At 40.1% G+C, this 19,555-nt stretch overlaps 1 protein-coding gene and 1 non-coding gene across 5 annotated transcripts in view; one reads left to right on the top strand and one right to left on the bottom strand.

The window, feature by feature from the left end:
• Positions 1–19,555, bottom strand: part of MAST4 (microtubule associated serine/threonine kinase family member 4) — a 610,913-nt gene that overhangs the window by 520,475 nt on the left and 70,883 nt on the right. The window lies entirely within an intron of this gene.
• TRNAG-ACC (transfer RNA glycine (anticodon ACC)) lies at positions 4,265–4,340 on the top strand. Its single transcript has one exon. It is a non-coding gene; the product is annotated as a tRNA-Gly (tRNA).

The raw sequence follows: 19,555 nt of genomic DNA, 5'->3' as shown, positions 1-19,555 counted from the left end.
GTTTAAGATAAGTGGGACCTCGGTTTAGCCATTCCAGCTAAAGGGTTTCTGGGGACACTGGAATGTAATGCATCCAAAACAGAGAATCCGAACTCATTTACACAGAAAGGTGCTTTTGTCCAAGTTTCTCACTCATCTTAGGTTTCTAATCCCTCTTACCAAGTTTGTTCTTAACCTTCCCAATCATTCTATCGTTCTCTTTAATGAAGAAGCAGAAGCAAAACAGAAGCTCCTTCTCTGCAGTCCACCCAGACACTTCAAGAAATAGTCAGGTATCTCTTTGCTTTTTCTTTGAAGAGTTAGTGGTCTTTGCCCACAGGGGTCCAAAAACTCTGTCACAATACACGGAGCTGGTAGCTGCCCTCTGGACATAGTTAAAAGGAAGACAGTTACTCTATTAAGAACTATTATCTCTCCCCTCTGCTCCTAAACTTTGTCATGATACTTTGTTCTAGCATAGTCAAACATTTTATTCCCAAATCATCCTCCTCAAATATACACTCTCAAAATGCCTATGCTGCATATTCATTCTTACTTTTAAGAACACATCAGATTCTATGACTTGATAATTAGCCACATTCTTGTCAAGTTTTAACTTTCTCATTATATATCTAAGTTCTTTTCTGGGGAAGCAAAGCTAAGTTAATATACTTTTCCATCCCATGACTTTTTCAGACTTTATGTAATCTAGAGAGTAATCTTCAACTATATAATACTATTTTTAAATTTTTAACTAAACATAAAATTGCAAGGTACAGTTTCATGTAGATGACCAGTTCATTATGCTAATGAAAGATAGAAGCTCAAAAGCCATAAAAGAAGCTAAAAGTTTCAACTTCTATTGCAATTAGGTTTAAACTACTCTGCCTGCTGATCTGAAAAAATCTAGACTATTATAATTCCAATAAATGAAATATAATAATTTATGTATCAGGAAGGCACAATGCTTTTAAAAGATGCTAAGTAAAAATTAAGTTTCTTCAAAATTAAGACACAGGCCCTGGCCGGTTGGCTCAGTGGTAGAGCGTCGGCCTGGCGTGCGGAGGTCCCGGGTTCGATTCCCAGCCAGGGCACACAGGAGAAGCGCCCATCTGCTTCTCCACCCCTCCCCCTCTCCTTCCTCTCTGTCTCTCTCTTCCCCTCCTGCAGCCAAGGCTCCATTGGAGCAAGGATGGCCCAGGCGCTGAGGATGGCTCCATGGCCTCTGCCTCAGATGCTGGAGTGGCTCTGGTCACAGTGGAGCGACGCCCCGGATGGGCAGAGCGTCGCCCCCTGGTGGGTGTGCCAGGTGGATCCCTGTCGGGTGCATGAGGAAGTCTGTCTGACTGCCTCCCCATTTCCAGCTTCAGAAAAATACAAAAAAAAAAAAAAGACATGGGACTGGAGAGGTCATGAAGGCAGTGAGTATAGATAGGGGAGAGAAGAACAAAGAAAATAAAAATTAAGACACAAGAATGTTTTTAGAGAATCTAACACCAAAGAGAGAGAGAGAGAGAGAGAGAGAGAGAGAAAGAAATGAACCAGGTTAGTGGCCTAGGAATCTACAAAAGCAAAGAAAGCAACAAAAATAATGTTAACATAAAAAATGAGGATTTATGTCTAAAGAAAGACACATGGACCAAGTTACTAGATAGCTGAGAAAATGTAAGCAGATATTCTTAAAATATAAAAATGACAAAGGACTCATTTCTACAATATACAAAAACCTCTACAAGTTAACAAAAGAAAGATAACTCGTAGAAAAAAAACAGCAAAAGGCTATGGGCAATTTACTGAAGAGAAAAACACACACAAAATATTGAATTTGAGGCTATGCTCAAACACATTGGTAATCAGAGAAAAGCTCATTAGAAAAAGAGTTACTCTTTTACACCTGTCAGACCGGCAAATATCAGAAAGCTGGAAGATACCAAGTGCAGAAAGGCATGTGGGAACGAAACTGCTAGGGGAACTGCACCTGATGTGACCACTACAGAGAGCACTCAGGCACTACTGAAATGACATGATGTACATGATTACCCCATGACCCGACAGTTCTGCTCCTACATGTAAGTCCCACAGAAATTCCCTCACAGATCCATAAGGCAACATGAATAGGAACGGTCATTGGAGCATTGTTTGTATTGGCCCCTCTCCCTAGGTGAGTGCACTCTGATAAAACTGACCCCTGAGAGTGATGGCCCTGCTGGTACGTGCTCCTCTCCCAAAGTAAAATAACCAAGGAAATAACAGATGTGCAAGTGTGTCCACAGCACATATACAAGCCCTGGTGAAAGACCACCATACCATTACAGGTTTATAAGAAGCAGGAGGAAAATACCGGACGTGGTCAGGAAGAAACCTCTCTGCCCATCAATGAGAAAGTGGGTAAGTAAAATATGGTTGATGCAACCCAGGCCACAGTTGGAGACACAGACTACATGTATACATAACAACATGAAACTGATCATGAAAACACTGTACAAAGTGCAAATATAGAAAAAATTGATATCACATGAAGTTTAAAATATTGTGTATCCTTCCTCTCCATTACTGTCTTCTGTCATCCTTGAGGATATATAATATTTAAAAATGTAAGCAATATAAATAGAAGTAATATAAAATATAATAAAATAAAATACTAATGCATTCAAATAAAAATACTTTTTTTGCCATAGCTCATTGAAATAAAAAGATACACATTAAAGTGAAGGTGACTGTCCATAGGAGATAGGAAAAAATAAGGTGATGGGATAAAAGAAGAAGAAAAAAAGGAAGAACATAACAGCTAATATAACTTTCAACTTGCAACAATATTATATTTCCCAGAAGTCAATGGTTAGGGTCAGTCTCTCCCAGGGAATGGGAAGGGAGCTAGGGAAGGCTATGCACATATGTTTGCATAGAGGATCTGGGTACCCAAGATAAAACCCAGAAATGTGCAATTAAATTACATTTTGTTACTAGTACCCAACATCAGCAGAACATGGTTTGGATTCATAGCAGCATCAGATATCATAAAATATACTTTGTGTTTATATTAAACAAAATTAAGGCACTTAACAAGGATTTGAAAGAATTAGAATATTCATGCACATCTTTGAGGAGTTCCTAGTTCCTCTAGAATGGGAGAAATTAAAGTCAGTTTGCCAACGTAAGATATTTGAGATTCTAAGATGCTTTTAAAAATTAAACAGCATTTTTTTTCAAAATTTTAATGACATTAAGTACCTTATAGAGTTGGTCATGCTTAACACAATCTAAGCTAATGAAACACACACCCTTGAAACAGCTGCTGAATCAATCCACTTTATTTTCAGAATAAAATTAGGGAAAAAAATAAGTTGTGTAAGACACATTGAACCTCACTTGAAAGAATTCAATTTAACCTCTCACAATTCTTGCTCAGTCATGGATGTTTCAGGGTTATTAGTGGTGTGGCCATGGTTCACTCTTGAAAGAAAAGTATTATCCCCAAAACCAGGCTTCTCCATCAAACAGAAGAATTTTTGCAGCTGTGGTCGGCTATGTGGACTGGTGACCATTCATAGCCCCTTCTTTCTTGTCATCCCCTAGCAGAGCCTTTGACAATTACCCAGAAACTCATACAGGTGGGGGCGAGCATGGGACCTGCTGCTGGATAATGAGACATTCAAAGAAGTTGTTGGCTGGGTCTTAGGGAACAGACTTAGCTGGCAGGGCCTCCTGTGCTCCTTCTATCTTCCCACTGGAGTATAGAGGCAATGGCTGAAATGCAGCAGGAGGATAAAAACCTTACGCCAAAGACAGCCAAATGGCAAGACAGTGTCTCCATTCTTGCTAATATTCTTAAGCAGCCGGAGACCACCTATGTCCACATTTTTTTGTTGAGTAAAATAAACAAAATCCTTATTGGGTAAGAAACTATGAGTTGAGAGTTGGCTAAATGTGTTCCTAAATGATACAGTGGCAATAAATAAATAAATACCAGAGGAACTATGCAACAATGTAGAAAAATATTTATCAGAGAATAGTAAGAGGAAAAGGCTAGGCAGTGGCTGGCACACCATTACAGCAATGCCTCGGTCAAAGATTAAATAGCAACACAGTAAAAAGAGTTGTGTCAGGGAGGCAGGCCTGTGTATGGGTAAAGTGACAAAATAATTTATCTTTCCAAACTGAGACACTTTAGAGTGAAAGGGGGTGCTATTAATAATTATGCTGAGACGGGTGTCAATGGGGACTGTCCCAGGCAAGCTGCAAGACATGAGTAATGTTTGGGGTTTGTTAAAAAATTTTCAAGTTGGCCCTGGCCAGTTGGCTCAGTGGTAGAGCATCGGCCTACCGTGCAGAAGTCCCGGGTTCGATTCCCGGCCAGGGTACACAGGAGAAGCGCTCATCTGCTTCTTCACCCCTCCCCCTCTCCTTCCTCTCTGTCTTTCTCTTCCCCTCCCGCAGCTGAGGCTCCATTGGAGCAAAGATGGCCCAGGCACTGTGGCCTCTGCCCCAGGCGCTGGAGTAGCTCTGGTCGCAACAGAGCAACGCCCCGGAGGGGCAGAGCATTGCCCCCTGGTGGGCAGAGTGTCGCCCCCTGGTGGGCGTGCTGGGGGGGGGGCGGGGATCCCGGTCGGGCGCATGCGGGAGTCTGTCTGACTGTTTCTCACCGTTTCCAGCTTCGGAAAAATTAAAAAAAAAAAAATTCAAGTTAACATCTTTATGTCACTTTTTTGATTATGAAAAAGCAAAAAAAAAAAAAAAAAAAAGCAATACTTCCTTCTCTACCCGTAGACCTTCATCTTCTTTGAAAGGGATTCAGCACCTCTCCTTACAAGAAAGTCAGCACAAAACACTTCTAGTGATATCAGCTGTGTGCAATCTCCAATAAAAAACAATCTCTTGTTTAATTTTCTTCTATACACTTTCAATTATAAGTAGTTTTTCTGAGGATTTCTCCAGCCAAAACTTCCTCTTCAGCTAGCATATTTTATCCAAAGTATGAAAATAAGAGGATTGTGTTCAGCAGGTAGCATAACAGAGTGGCTTCCAGAGAATCCTGACTTATAGCAAATTCTGGAAGAAGTCATCCACCCAGGACAAAATAATTAAACATCAGGAGTTGGTAAATTATTACAAATTAATGTGGCTGTTTTGAAAATTAAAATATTTTAGTTACATATTTCTCAAAACTGAGACCCGCATGTGACTGAGCAGACATGCTGGAGAAGAATAAGGATCTATAAGCAATTCTAAATAACAGTCACTCCAACAGCCATTTATATTTGACCTTGGGGCATTTGTTCTTATACTTGCTTTTGAATAAGATCAGGACACACAGGACTGTCAACTTCTGTAATAGCTTCACAAAAATTATAACCACACAGTGCAGAAGGTTAATTGCCACCCCTTCACTGGGAATCACCCCAATTCTGCAGTGTAAACTGGCAAACCTTGAGCAAGGCATCACGAACCCCGCACATCCCAGCAGTAACCTGGCTTCTCAGGTTCGTCTCTCATCACTTCTCCCTACTTCCTTTGTTGGGTCGACATTCGAGTCCACACTTGGGAGATAAGCTTTTATCCTTATCTCTGCCTTTGCCCCCTTGGCTCCTGACACACTTCTATTCTTCATTCAAGGTGAAACTCAAATATCAACCTCTTTCAAACGCCGACACCAGAGACAGAGGCCAGAAGTATATGTAATTCTCCTCTCACTCTCCCCACAGCACCAGTTCACCATTCCAGAAGTAAATTCCCTTGGTGCTTGCAGAGCTCTCCAGGCCCTCAACCATTTCCTGTCCTCCAGCGGGGCCCGGGCAGAGTCACTTCCAAAACTGTCTTCATCCAGCAGCTTCAAACCCCCATTTCCTTCACCTGAGTGCTCCCAGGCCAGTGGGCTGCTGGGCCGGGCTCTCTCCTACTTTCCTGGCCTTTGCTCCTCATCACTGCCACCACTGCTGACCCCAAGAGAGGGGACCTCCCAACTAACACAACACTCTGCAACCCTTTGTGTGCAGTCTCACCAGCTCCCTTCCACAACCACCGTTCCCAATTCTGGGCTCTCCCAGAACAGCAGTCCATGAAACAAAGAGCTATGTGAAAACGGGACCTTTCACATTAACAACCGATCCCCTTCCATGTTAAATAAATAAGAGCTGGCACAGCCCGTCTCCCCACCAGGAGCACTCATGCTAGAGAAGCTGTAGCACATTTCTAGAACGTTAGAATGGGAGTATGCAGGTGCTACCCCAGCCCCAGAGCACATGAGCTAGAGAATACCTGAGAAGACCACCTGTGTCTCTTTGAAACTAGATCTCTGAAAACTCAGCCTCAGATGGAAAGATGCTGGGTAGAGAAAAACTCTCTCATCCCAGTTTTCCTCTAACTGAATTCTTATACGGGAACTAGGCTGAGATTTAAGGAAAGAAATTCACACTACGGATGTTGCCTTTTCACTCTGTTCATTAAGCTCTTATTCCTGCAGCTTTTAGGCACTTTCTGCTTTTCTTTCGCTGCAAGTATAGGGTAGCTTTCAGATGTCTTCTCCACGAATTCCTCCCCTGTCTGCCGCAACTCCTCCCATTCCTAGTCTCTGAGCAACCAGGAACTGGTGATCAAATTCGGCCAATGTTACATTTCCTCCTCCCCCCTGGCTTCTTTCTTCCGCTACCTCTGAATATTAAGCAAATCATATTTTACAACCATGGGCAGTTTTCTTGAGATATTAAGTCTACAGTCCTGAGGATTATCTTAAATAAAATTTTATCAACCCAGTAACAGTCAACATTTCCATATGTCCTACATACCAGACCCTCTTCTAAGCATCTGACATGATTTAGCATTCGGACCCCATAACCACCGTGTGAGGCATGTCCTATCACTGTCCTGTTTCACAGAGACTGTCCCTCTTGGGGGCCCTAACTAGGATGAGTGGTTATGTGCTTAGTTCTCCCTAAGACTCCTCCCTCACCCCTCCTACAACCTACTCCAGCCCTTTCTTAAATGCATACAAATTACTAACCGAAGCAGAAAAGCTGTCTCTCAAACACCTTTCAAAAATGGGGAAGAAAAGTTTGGAGATTGGGCTTCAAACACCTGAAGTATTTGCTACAAGTAAGAAATCTAAAAGGTCAACGCAAGTAATAAAACAAAGGTAATGCTAATACTCAAAAGCGCTGTAAGGGAGACTTTCTCAGGATAAAAACTATATATTGATATAAAACCCAGTCAAAATTTAGAGTTAACCACTTTAAGTTTCCTGACTATGGGTATTGATGTCTAATAACAGAATTTAAAGCTAAAAATAAAATTATAACTCTTGTTCTTTCTTTGCATCTCAAATTGCGGTCAATACAAAATAAAATTGTTGCAGATTAGCACAACTGTGACGGCACTCTAAGTGGTCTGGCATCTGGTGTAAAGCCAGGGGCCAACTCACTGAGGCCAAACAATCACTTCCTCCTCATTGGAATTCAAGTGGAAGATTTTCCTTAATATAGAATGAATAGGCAGTGATTCAATAAATTAAGCAATCTGAAGTTCAATGCATGAGGAAAAAATTAAGTCATCAATTGTTAAAGCAAACTCCAAAAAGAAAGTGTTTTAAAAGCTAGTCTCACTGTTGATAAATAGTGTAGCTAGCTAGCCCTTATCATTTTCAAACCTAGATGAATGGGTGAAAATGAATTACATTTTGACAATGTGAATACCAAATGCAATCACCACTTGCTGTAGAACAGAAATTCGATTATCATTTGTTGGAGATGCTATTAGTAGCAGCAGCCCCATTCCATAGGCCAAATGTATCAAGCAAACAGGTCGTGTTTCCAAGTTTCCCGTCTGTGGGCAGTGAAATGAAGAAGAAAACACAATCCATCCACAGTGATGGGTAGTGGTGGAGGCAGACCTCTGCACAACACACGAGGAGAGAGAACTAGGTGAGAATTTAAGATAAACCATGAGTTTGGGGCTGCCAGCAGCATTTAGAGGCCTAGTCCAGGCTATATAAGAAGATAAAAGAAAAAGGGACATCCTAAAATGGGACTGATTTCAAGGAAAAAAAAAAAAGAACAAGAAATGGTTCCCTCTGAGGAACAAGACTTTGGCAGTAACAATTCAATGGTATATTTAGAACAACTGACTATTTCTAAGTGAACTAATGAGCTAGGTATAAAGGATAAAGCATCTGAAGGAAGAGCAATTAAGAAGCAAGCTCCTATACATTTTCTTGTATCATTCCTTCACATGCATTTAACCATGGGTAGGGGAATTATATACATAGCAATGTCAAATCAGTTCATTTTTGTGAGTATAAAGATATGCTATTAATAATTATACAGGATCAGCATAAACAGATATGGTCTAACTTTCCATGGGACACACTATTTCATAACCCCTGTTATGTTTCTTCCCCTTAGCCCAAAACACAGGGCTCCGCCTTTTTAGTCCACTCCCTCCCCTAGGCATCTGGTTACCCTGCTCATCCTGCAGCCCCAGGTAGACTCTGCCTCTTTCCCTGTGCTGTCCACCCCCACCCCCTAGTCAGCAAGATCTTGGTGAATTGCGTTACCTGCCTTCATGCAACCCCAGCACTCGCCACGCTGCATTATAAGTGTCTCTTGACTCATCTGGCTCCTTGACTGATGATGCCAAAAGCTGATTCCTAAATTTCATTTGCATGCTGTGATTTTAAAATGGCCTCACATTTCTCAGTACTATTAGAAATACTATTTAAAATTATAAAGTCACATCCACATGAGTTATAGGGGCTTCTGCATCAATCTGTGGGCCTGTAAATTTTATGGAAAACAGCAGTCCTTGAAAAGAAGAGACACTAAAGTGGTTTTGTGTTTATTTCTATTAGAGGAGACACTCCAGCCAATTTTTCTACTAAATTAGCTTTCCTTGCCATAATAGAGTCAATGTGATAGCAACTGTCCCAAAGGCTGTACATTTTAAGTCACATAAAAAGCAAATGTGTAGGAATGAATATTCCATTTGATTTTGGCATGCCTCACAATTCATTTGTTGTGATTTGCGCAATTTCTCCCAGACGACTAAGTTTCATACAAGAGAATCATACCACAGAATACAGATTACCAGATATGACATGGGAAACAAGAACGATACATACTTTTTTTTAGCTGGTTAGGGGGTCTGTTGAGATAAACATCACCATCGCAGACATTTTGAAGTCATCTAAAATAAAAATGTGAGCCAACTTTTAAAGGCTCAACCCCAAGCACATTTATAAACATGGTAGCTTCCCGAGGGCAGGAAATGCTGAATGAATAAATCTTACCTCTTTAGTCCAGGCCAACCTTGGCTACAAAATAGAATAATTGAAATATGATTTGTTTATAATAAAGTACTAATGTTCTACAGAGCTGAGCCTAGACCAGTGGTTGGCAAACTCATTAGTCAACAGAGCCAAATATCAACAGTACAATGATTGAAATTTCTTTTGAGAGCCAAATTTTTTAAACTTCAACTATATAGGTAGGTATATTCCTTATCGAGGTAGCGGCCGCATGTGGTATTTTGTGGAAGAGCCACACTCAAGGGGCCAAATAGCCGCATGTGGCTCACAAGCCATAGTTTGCTGCCGACCAGGGGCCTAAACCAATCAAATCAGACTTTCAAGAGGTAAAAGCCAGGCACTGGCATTTTTAAGAGCACTCATGAGGCTGTAACATATAACCAATATGAGAACTATTCTCCCACTTCCAATCGGTTTTTCCAGAACCAGAAACAGTATCAAGAAACATTTATTATTTTCTGTGTCCAAGGCACTGTTCTAGGAATGCATGTATTAACTCATTCAATATTTATAATAGCCCCAGAGCATAGGTACCAATTAACCATCCCACCACATTTTACCAACGACAAAACCAAAGCTCCAATGGGTTAAGTAAGTTGCCCAATTCTCTATATCTCATAAGTAAATAAAACATGATTCAAACCTCAGCAGTCTGTCTCCCGAGTCAGCTCTCTTAATGACTCTATAGTTTGAATATTGCTTCTAAAGGATATCACCTGGGGTCCTAAGTAGGCGTCTCCATATCCATATCTAATAGGACCTCAGGAGTGGGAGTTCGGTGGACCATCAGAGTGAGCCATGAGAAGAATTTTCCTTAAACATGCTATTTACACTATTGCAATGATAGTGAGAATATATGATTTAAACTACTTTGGCTTCTAAGACACAATAATCTTATAGCAGATCTATTTTTCTAATTATATCATTTAAAGCCAAACAGGAACTTGAGGGCAGTTATACAGAAATGTTGGCATTATTCTTGCCACTGGATCCCAGCCAATGTCACCTACTGAAGGGCATAGCACAAGAAATCGTCCCCACTTTCCTACACCAACAGTCTCTCTCCTGGGTCATTTTACCAGCACATAAACATGCTAATATCTAAAAATAATTATGAAATAAACTTGCTGGTCCTCATGTCTCATTAGCCATCAGCTCATGTCTGTTCCTCTTTACACGAAGCTCCCCAAAAGAATTCTCTGTATATACCACATCTAATTCTTCTCCTAGTCCTTTTTTGTTTTGAAACATTCTCAACCAAGATCTCTTCAAATATTGATGTGTTCTGCTTTCCCTTTTCTCTTCTTTCGGGCCCCAACTACATGTATGTTAGACCTTTCTGGCATACCCCATAGAGTTCTTCAGCTCTCTTTTCTCTGCTTCAGTCTGAAGATTTCATTGACTTAATCTTTCAGTTAACTTCTCAAAATGTTTACATAGGGCTGGCCCTACCTCTATTTTGTAGAGCTGTGTTGGGTTCACAGCAAAACCAAGAGAAAGGTACAGAGTTTTTCCAGGTACGACCTGCCCCTACTCATGCACAACCTCCTGCATTATCCACATCCCCACCCGAGCGGTCCAGTTGTTATAATTAATTCACCTACATTGAGACATCATCATTTCCCAAAGTAGATAGTTTACATATGGTTTACTCTTGGTGTTATACATTCTATGGACTTATACAGATATATTATGACATGTATCTATCATTCTAGTATCACTGCCCTGAAAATCCTCTGTGCTCTGCCTTTTCATTCCTCCCTCCCGACTGCCCTGGCAACCACTGATCTTTGTACTGTCTCCATAGTTCTCTTGTCCAGAATGTCGTATAGTAGGAATCATATAATATGCAACATTCTCAAATTGGCTTCTTTCACTTACATGCATTTGAGGTTCCTCCATGTCTTTCCATGGCTTCATAGCCCACTTCCTTTTAGTGCCGAATAATAATCCATTGTCTGGATGTGCCCCAGTTTATCCATCACCTGCTAAGGGACATCGTGGTTGCTTTCAAGATGTATGATTAGAGCTGCTATAAACATTCACATAAAGGTCTTTGTGTGGACATAAATTTTCAACTCTTTTTGTGTAAATACCAAGGGGCACTTTTATTGGATCACATGCTGAGAATATACTATTTAGTTGACTAACTTTTCAAATAAATCTAATTTTCTATTAAATCCATCCATTAAGTTATTTATTTTGATTATTCATTTTCTAGTTATAACATTTTCTCGTTTTTATAATTTCTAATTCTCTGACAAAACTCTCAATCACATCATTTAACTCCTTAAATGTACTTATAGTTATTTTAAAGTTTGATTTTCTAAATTCCCTATGAATCTGTTTTTTTTGTTGGAGGACAACATTTACCTTTTCTTTGTTCTTCTCTCCCCTATCTATACTCACTGCCTTCAAGACCTCATCCAGTCCCATGTCTTTTATTTTATTTTTATTATTATTTTGTATTTTTTCTGAAGTGAGAAATGGGGAGGCAGAGAGACAGACTCCCACATGCTCCTGACCAGAATCCACCCAGTAAGCCCACTAGGGGACAATGCTCTGCCCATCTAGGGCACTGCTCAGTTACAATGAGAGCCATTTAAGCACCTTATGTGGAGGTCATGGAGCCATCCTCAGCACCCAGGCCAACTTTGCTTCAATGAAGCCTTGGCTGTGGGAGGGGAAGAGAGAGACAGAGAGAAAGGAGAGGGAGAGGGGTGGAAAAGCAGATGGGCGCTTCTCCTGTGTGCCCTGGCCGGGAATTGAACCTGGGACATCCACATGCTGGGCTGATGCTCTACCACTGAGCCAACTCACCAGGGCCTTATTTTTTATTTTTATTATTAATTGAGAGGTGGGGAGGCAGAGAGACAGACTCCCACATGCACCTCAATCAGGATCCATCTGGCAAGTCCCCTACCAGGTGATGCTTTGCCCATTTGGGGCCACTGCTCCATTGCTTGGCAACTGAGCTATTTTAATGCGTGAGGTGAGGCCATGGAGCTATCCCCAGAGCCTGGGGCCAACTTGCTTGCACCATTTGAGCCATGGCTATAGGAGGGGGAGTGAAATGAGAGAGAGAGAGAGAGAGATAGAGAGAGAGAGAGAGAAGGGGAGGTGGAGGGGTGGAGAAGCCAATGGTTGCTTCTCCTATATGCCCTGAATGGGAATCAAACCTGGGACTTCCACATGCCGGGCCAACACTCTACCACTGAGCCAACTGGCTAGGTCCTTAAATACCTCCTATATGATGATGACTTCCAAATTAGTATTTCCAGCTCTTATCTCTCCCCTCCCCTTAACTTCAAATTCTTATATCCCACTGCCTATTAGATAGTTACACCTGACTGTCTCATAAGCACATCAAAATTAATAAGTCTAAAACAAAACTCTTGATTTTTGTCCCTCTAGCAATCTTCCACATTTTAGGAAGTGGTAATTCTATTCTCCTCAGACCATAAACTTAGACCTTGCCTTATCTCCTTTCTTCCTCACACCCTACATCTGGTCCTTCATCAAATCCATGGATCTACTTTTAACACATACCCAAGTACCATCCCTCTCACCTGTATTACTGCATTAATTTTCCAGCTGGTCTCTTTCTGCTTCTTCCTCAGCTTCTCACAATCTGTTCACACAGTAGCCAGCATGATCTTGGCTTTAGGACTTAAGAAATATCATTTGATCCTTTTTTCAAAACGTTCCATTGGCCCTTCTTCTCAACTGGTACAAAGAGCCAAGTTCTTAAAATGGCCCATTGGGCCCTATATGTTCTTCTGGCTCTCTGACCTCATCTCCTACTTTTTGTCACGTGCTCACTCCACTCCAGCCATAGTGGCCTTCTTGCTGTTGCTGAGCGAGAAGTCAGACATGCTCTCATTTCAGGACCTTGCATTTTTTGTTCCTCTATATTACACACGCTATCCCCTGACAGCCATGTGACTACCTTCCTCACTTCTTTTACATCATAATGTCACCTTCTCAAGGAGACTTCACATAACTGACCAACAACAAGAAACAGCAACTTGTTCCATCGGTTCTTATCCTCTTCACCCTGCTTTGTTTTTCTCCACGGTAGTTATCATCAATTGACCTTATGTGTTTTATCAGTTTGGTTTAACTCTCTCCCTGTTCTAGATTTCAAGGTCTATAAAAGCAAATTTTCATCTGTTTTGTTCACTGCTGAGAAATCAGGGCCTGGTCTGGGAAGGAAGGAAGGAAGGAAGGAAGGAAGGAAGGAAGGAAGGAAGGAAGGAAGGAAGGAAGGAAGGAAGGAAGGAAGGGGAACTCAGCTGATTAATTTGTGTCTGTCCAATTTTACATGCACAAGTGAAAACCATCCCTAAAAAAGTTGTATCTTCCTTAGAATTTAGAATTTGTTCATATAATAAATGCACATCACCCAAAGTAGCACATAACACGAGTCTAAAACTGAGGGTTCAGTAATAAAGATCAAAATTATCAAAGAAGCATAACTGAATAAATATCTTTAAGAGATCACCCCAATATTTCTTTTTAAAAAGTACATTGTATAGCTAATGGTCTACAGTCTCCCAGAAGAATTTTTTTCCAATTTCTCTTTTTTATCATCTTTGAACAGATGGAAGCAATAAAAGGCATCCAGCATGCCCCGCGTTCTCATTACTCAACTGTAGCTCTTTTAAAATACCATTGTCCCTTTAATTTTAAAACAAACTGTTTACATGCCCAAGTTCAGACTATTAAGTGCTCTTGAACACATTAAAGAAGTGTCTAAAGAACTGAAATCCTTGACTGTATTACAATATTTAATTAGGAAAAGAAGATTTCTGTAATTAAGGTACTTTACATGATGGAAATGTGAAATGAAGAACTTACAATGAAATGATCTGATAGACTCTGAAGAACTCTTTCTGCTCACAACTTTTGACTGCCTGTGTTTCACCTCTCTGAAATGGAAGACTATAGCTTAATTAGTCAACCATTATGTGGCACATACAGCCAACAAAAGTATCAAAGATAGAAAAGCAAAATGGAAAGGCAGTAATAGTCCAAGGAACTTTTTTTTATCAACCTCAATTACTGTATTTTTTGCTCCATAAGATGCACTTTTTTTCCTCTAAGATTGGAGGGGAGAATGCCCATGCGTCTTATGGAGTGAAAAATACAATATTTTATTAAATATTTTAACACACCATTTGGTTCAGAATATTTTTTTCTTATTTTCCTCCTTAAAACCCTAGGTGTGTCTTATGGTCAGGTGAGTTTTATGGAGGAAAAAAATACGGTATTAGGTTATAAAGAGCTCACTAAACACTGTAGACTGCAAGTTCTATGAGGATAGAGACTTCTGTCTGTTTTCTCCACTGCTGTGTCCCCTAAGCCTAGAGCAGTGCCTGGTACATGTTAGGTGCTCTATTAAAAAAATTTAAGAGCAAACAGTACCTTGAATAATGGGCACAGTATAGGGCAAACCCACCTGTTATGATTACCACCATCACAAAAAATACCACCTATAATGCATGGTGTTCTTTTGGTTTGGTTAGCATCCAAAGAGGGTTATTTGGGGTTGGGGGGGGGGCAAGCTTACAATGAAGAATATTATACATTCTTCTGTTTCTTTCACAACAAAAATTTTGGTGGGCCTAAAATTGACCACAGCTCTTGGAATTCCATCTTGCTAAATATTTGAGAATATACCCTTCAATTAAAAATATTAAGAAATTCTTTGTGTAGCCAATTTCATTTCCCAATTTATTACGGGGAAATACAGGTGCCTACTTTGGCTTTATTTGTATTTTCTTTTTCATTCCAACTTCTCATGAATGGAACATTAACTCTATCTCCAAAGTGATGCTGCAAACGTATGAAAGACCCAGGCTCCGAACAGGCATGACTGAAGATCCTTGGCTAGGGTGTGGGGACGTACATTACAGTTGCCTACCAAATATTCTCTCCTCCTTCTTTTTCACTAGCAGAGTCCAGATGTTTCAGAACAGCAAAATGTCCAGCTAAAGAAAAACAACAACAACCGTACATTCTCTGGACTCCTACACAACTAGGAATGGCCACGTCGCAGTTCTGGCTAGGGACATGGATAAAAAACTGGTTAGGTGGAGTTCTAGTCTGGCTGACTTGGGAGCAGGAGATTTACCAGAATAACCACATCTGGAATGTAGGCACCCCACTAGGAACAGGACAGCCACCTGAAGCCCATGAGGACACGGGACCACCCCAAGGACGCTGACATAGGAGACAAAGGTCTGGGTCCCAAGGGAACACCAGCCCGGAGCCGTCATGCCAGCTTGGCTCTGCTGCCTCCCTTCTTCCTCCTGTGAGAGTAACAGAACCTTTAACTAGGTGAAAGCCACTGTTCTTAGATTATTTCCTGACACCAAATCACACCTCCAGTGACACAGTTATTTGTGGGGACTACAGGATGCAAGGAAATCGCAGATCTCAATAGTGTTGTCCCTAAACTTATTAACTTACCATATTTACAAAAATAAAGACAAACTACATGCTCACATCTGATTTTCCACATTTTAGCAAGGCAGCAGTTTGTGAGACAAATTATTGTCTGGTGCTAAGAGAAATTAAATTTTGAAGATGACACATTCTTTTATTAAATAAAGTAACTAAAACAAACTCATACAGGGTTTGCAAAATCTAAGCACCACTAATAAAAAGTCTGAATTATAGAATTTAATTGTATTCCTTTTACCTTGGTAATTAATAAGGTAATTACTTATATATAAATAATACTTCCAAAATATTTGCTGTCATCAAAAAAATAGTTACATCTCAGAAATTAAAATCCCTCCCGACGCTGGCAATAACCCATGGACTTCGTAACGTGAAGACAATGTTTCCTATGCCACAGTCAGCAGTCGGATCAGCCTTACCGGATTTAATGCAAATTTCAAGTTATTGCAGGTAACATAATAAAGTTCTACTGAACACTCACAGATGTTCTTTAAATAAGTCCTGGTCACCGTCAGGCTGGAGATGTTGTGAGGCTTGACCTTCCCAATCTCATATAGCCCTCTGGTTTTGGAGAATGAAGCGGCTACTGCTCATGTGAATCCTGTTTGTGCAGTGATTCCCCAACCCTGAGCCCAGCCTAGGGGTGAAGCTCACCCCTCTGTCTTTGCAAGCCCTCTGCCATATGCCAAGAAATTCCTCCCACCACTGCCCGACCCAGAAAACTCCACTGACCATAGAAGAACCAGTGCTGCCTGGTCTCTGAGGAGGTTAGCTCAGTGCTCTACGACAGCATGCTCCACACAGCCTCATCATGCTCTCTTTATGCACCTGTTGTTCGCTCATACTTGGCTATAAACCATCCACAAAGGCTAAGCTTTCTACATCTCTGCATCGCGAAAGTCTATGAGAGACATGAAAAAATATCAACCAATGTTTGCTAAATGACTAAATGAATGATTCAATGAATATATGATGGCATCACTATTGTCAATATCATAGGAAAATGCATCAAAATTTACCTTGCAGGGAATACACAAAGCTAAGTTGACTTTACACAGACTCTTTAAAGAAAAACAAAGGGTTTCTTTCCATCCTGGATATCAAGGCCACCCCACACGTGAAGAGGGCTTCAGCATTTGTTTGCAGATGCATTGTCTGCTTAAGTTACAGCCTCCTGGTGAGGTGAGCACTGTATGGACATGTGGTATAGCAGAGATGACAGACTGGAAATCAGATGACCCGAGTTCAAGTCCCAGCCCAGCTACATCCCAGCTGCCAGATAGCAACTGTTTTTCCACCTACCTTGCAAACTGCTGTGAGAATAAAATTTCTTTGCTGCTGTCCCCTGGAGCCAGAGCTCAGCGGCTGGCACCTAAGGTGCATGCAAGTGTCACTGAGTGAATGACCCAGAAAAGACCTAGTGTCTGGACTCAAAGAGCAAGCTTTTTCCCACCACGCCTGGCTTGTAATGCTGCTTTACAAAATGCCACTTCTCTACAAGTTCAGTTTAAAAATATCGCTTTCTGGTTCTCCTCTTGGTACAGTGTTTCTGTGAAAGACTATATGCCAGTTGTTGCCTTGACAATTCCACTTACTCAGGTTTAAGTTGATATTGGTTTAAAAAAAAAGAGGGGAGAAAACCCATACGCGTTCTACAATTAGCAGTTTCGTTTACATAAAACTCAGTTGGAAGAAAGCTGCTCTCTGTACACCTTGTCTTTTCTAGAATGGAACTGCATCCTAGTTCAGTCCAGATAGGCCAATGGAAATGTTTAGCTAGGGAATCAAGGTGGTATGTTCACAATTATGCCTAAAAACCAACTACTTAACCTACCTATTTTCATGATGCAAATTTAAAAAGCAGAACAATGTAGCCTGTATTTACTCCTATTCCTCAGCTCTCTTTATATGTCATACATATTCCATTTAATGCTTCTTTTCATGGGCTATCAGCTGGTTCTGAGGTGGCAGCACCTTGTACTGAAAGTGCAAACTGTAATCCGAAGCTTACCAGTATCCATAAAATAAATGTTTACGTGCAGACACCAAATTTATATACAATCTTTCTTTAATATGAATATCTCCCTCTGTTTAAGAGCATGTGGAGTATTTTAAGAAGCATCTTTAAATTTTTAACCTTCCTCCTTTATTTTCTGTTTTGCCATCTCCTGTGTAGGTGGGTTCTATTTTTTAACTGTTTCTTTGTTTTATCACATTGGAATAAAACTGAGGAACCTTCTTACCCATCAGTAACCAACGCACATTCCCTAGTCATTTTCATAGTTAATAAGGAAAATGACAGACAGCAACGTAGGAAGAAAGAGCATCTAGAAATAAGCAGAACTCAAGCTGAATGGAAATTAAACTTCCCTTACTGATAATAATCACACATACATCTTTCATTCAGGACCATGCATTTACAAAAGCAAAATTCGATTAACTGGAAATGTATATGGGGAACAATATTACAAATACTGATTTCACTTTGGTATAAAATGCTGAAGAAAAATATTGCTACTGAATCAAGGGGCAAAATGGAATATCAGCACATTAATACAGAATATGCAATTTCTTCTCAAAGCAATATTAGAGTCGCATTATATTTATTTTATGAGGATACAGTTAGAATGTTAAGGGGTCTCTGGTCATTGTCCAATTGTGATCAGATTGCAGATGTCTAACCTATAAAGATGCTGCAGATATTCTCTGTGGTGAGAAGACAGAATCCTCTGTTAAAACAATGATAATTTTTATCTATGCTTGTCACCCAGTAAACTAGATAAGCTATTGATTTAGGTTGGGCATCCAAATACCCAACAACAATGAATGGTGAATAAGTTCAGTTATTAATAGATATCAAAGACAGATCAGCTTTATGTTACTGATCAGCACTCGCTCTATAAAGTAGAAATAACTTACAAAACCTGGAAGTTTTATTTAAATTTCTTATCTTAACTGAATCTTCTCACAAATACAGCAAATAACATGCCAATTAAAAAAGTCAGACAGAGAGACAAATATCATATGATTTTACTTATATGTGGAATCTAAAAAAATAAAAAGCAAAGTAAATAAACAAGCAAAACAGAAACAAACTCATAGATACAGAGAACATTTTGATGACTGCCAGATGGGAAGAGGTTTGGAGGAAGGGTGAAAACGGAAAAGGGTTTAAGATGCATAAACTGCCAGTTATAAAAACAGTCACAAGGATGTAAAGTACAATATAGAGAATGTCATCAATAATATTATTAAAACCATGATGGTGCCAGATGGGTACCAGACTTAGAGTGATAACTTTATGAGCCACATAAATGTTTTACATGTTGTACACCTGAAGTTTATATAATATTGTATGTCAACTATAATTTTTAAATGTTTTCTAAAATTAAAAAAAGAAATAAGGTGTATAATACTCTACAACTGCAAAAAAAAAAGACAATACATAAACATTCTGAGAGATTGGATGCTACTGGGCAAAGTAGGCCATACACACTCTCAAAATACACCTTTGCTTTGCGGAGCATGAAAACAATACAGCCAGTATTTGAACTTACCTGCACTATATGCCCAAGAATCAGGTCTCACAGGTATAAACAACGGCGTTTTTCCTTTCAAAGGCATTACAGATGAAAAACATTTCATTTAGCAGTTTTTAAAATATACGTAAGCCAAATACTTCAGAGCACTTTAAAACTGGCAAATATTCTTTTTCCATAAAGTAAAGTCATATAAGTAAGGAAATTTACTTGCAATGCAAAAATGCATTCTTTCAGCCAATAAAGCAAGTGATCTTAGAATTGTTACAGGGAG

This window comes from Saccopteryx leptura, chromosome 1 (assembly GCF_036850995.1).
Source record: "Saccopteryx leptura isolate mSacLep1 chromosome 1, mSacLep1_pri_phased_curated, whole genome shotgun sequence".
Lineage (NCBI taxonomy): Eukaryota > Metazoa > Chordata > Mammalia > Chiroptera > Emballonuridae > Saccopteryx > Saccopteryx leptura.
This window is presented reverse-complemented; position numbering and strand designations above follow the sequence as displayed.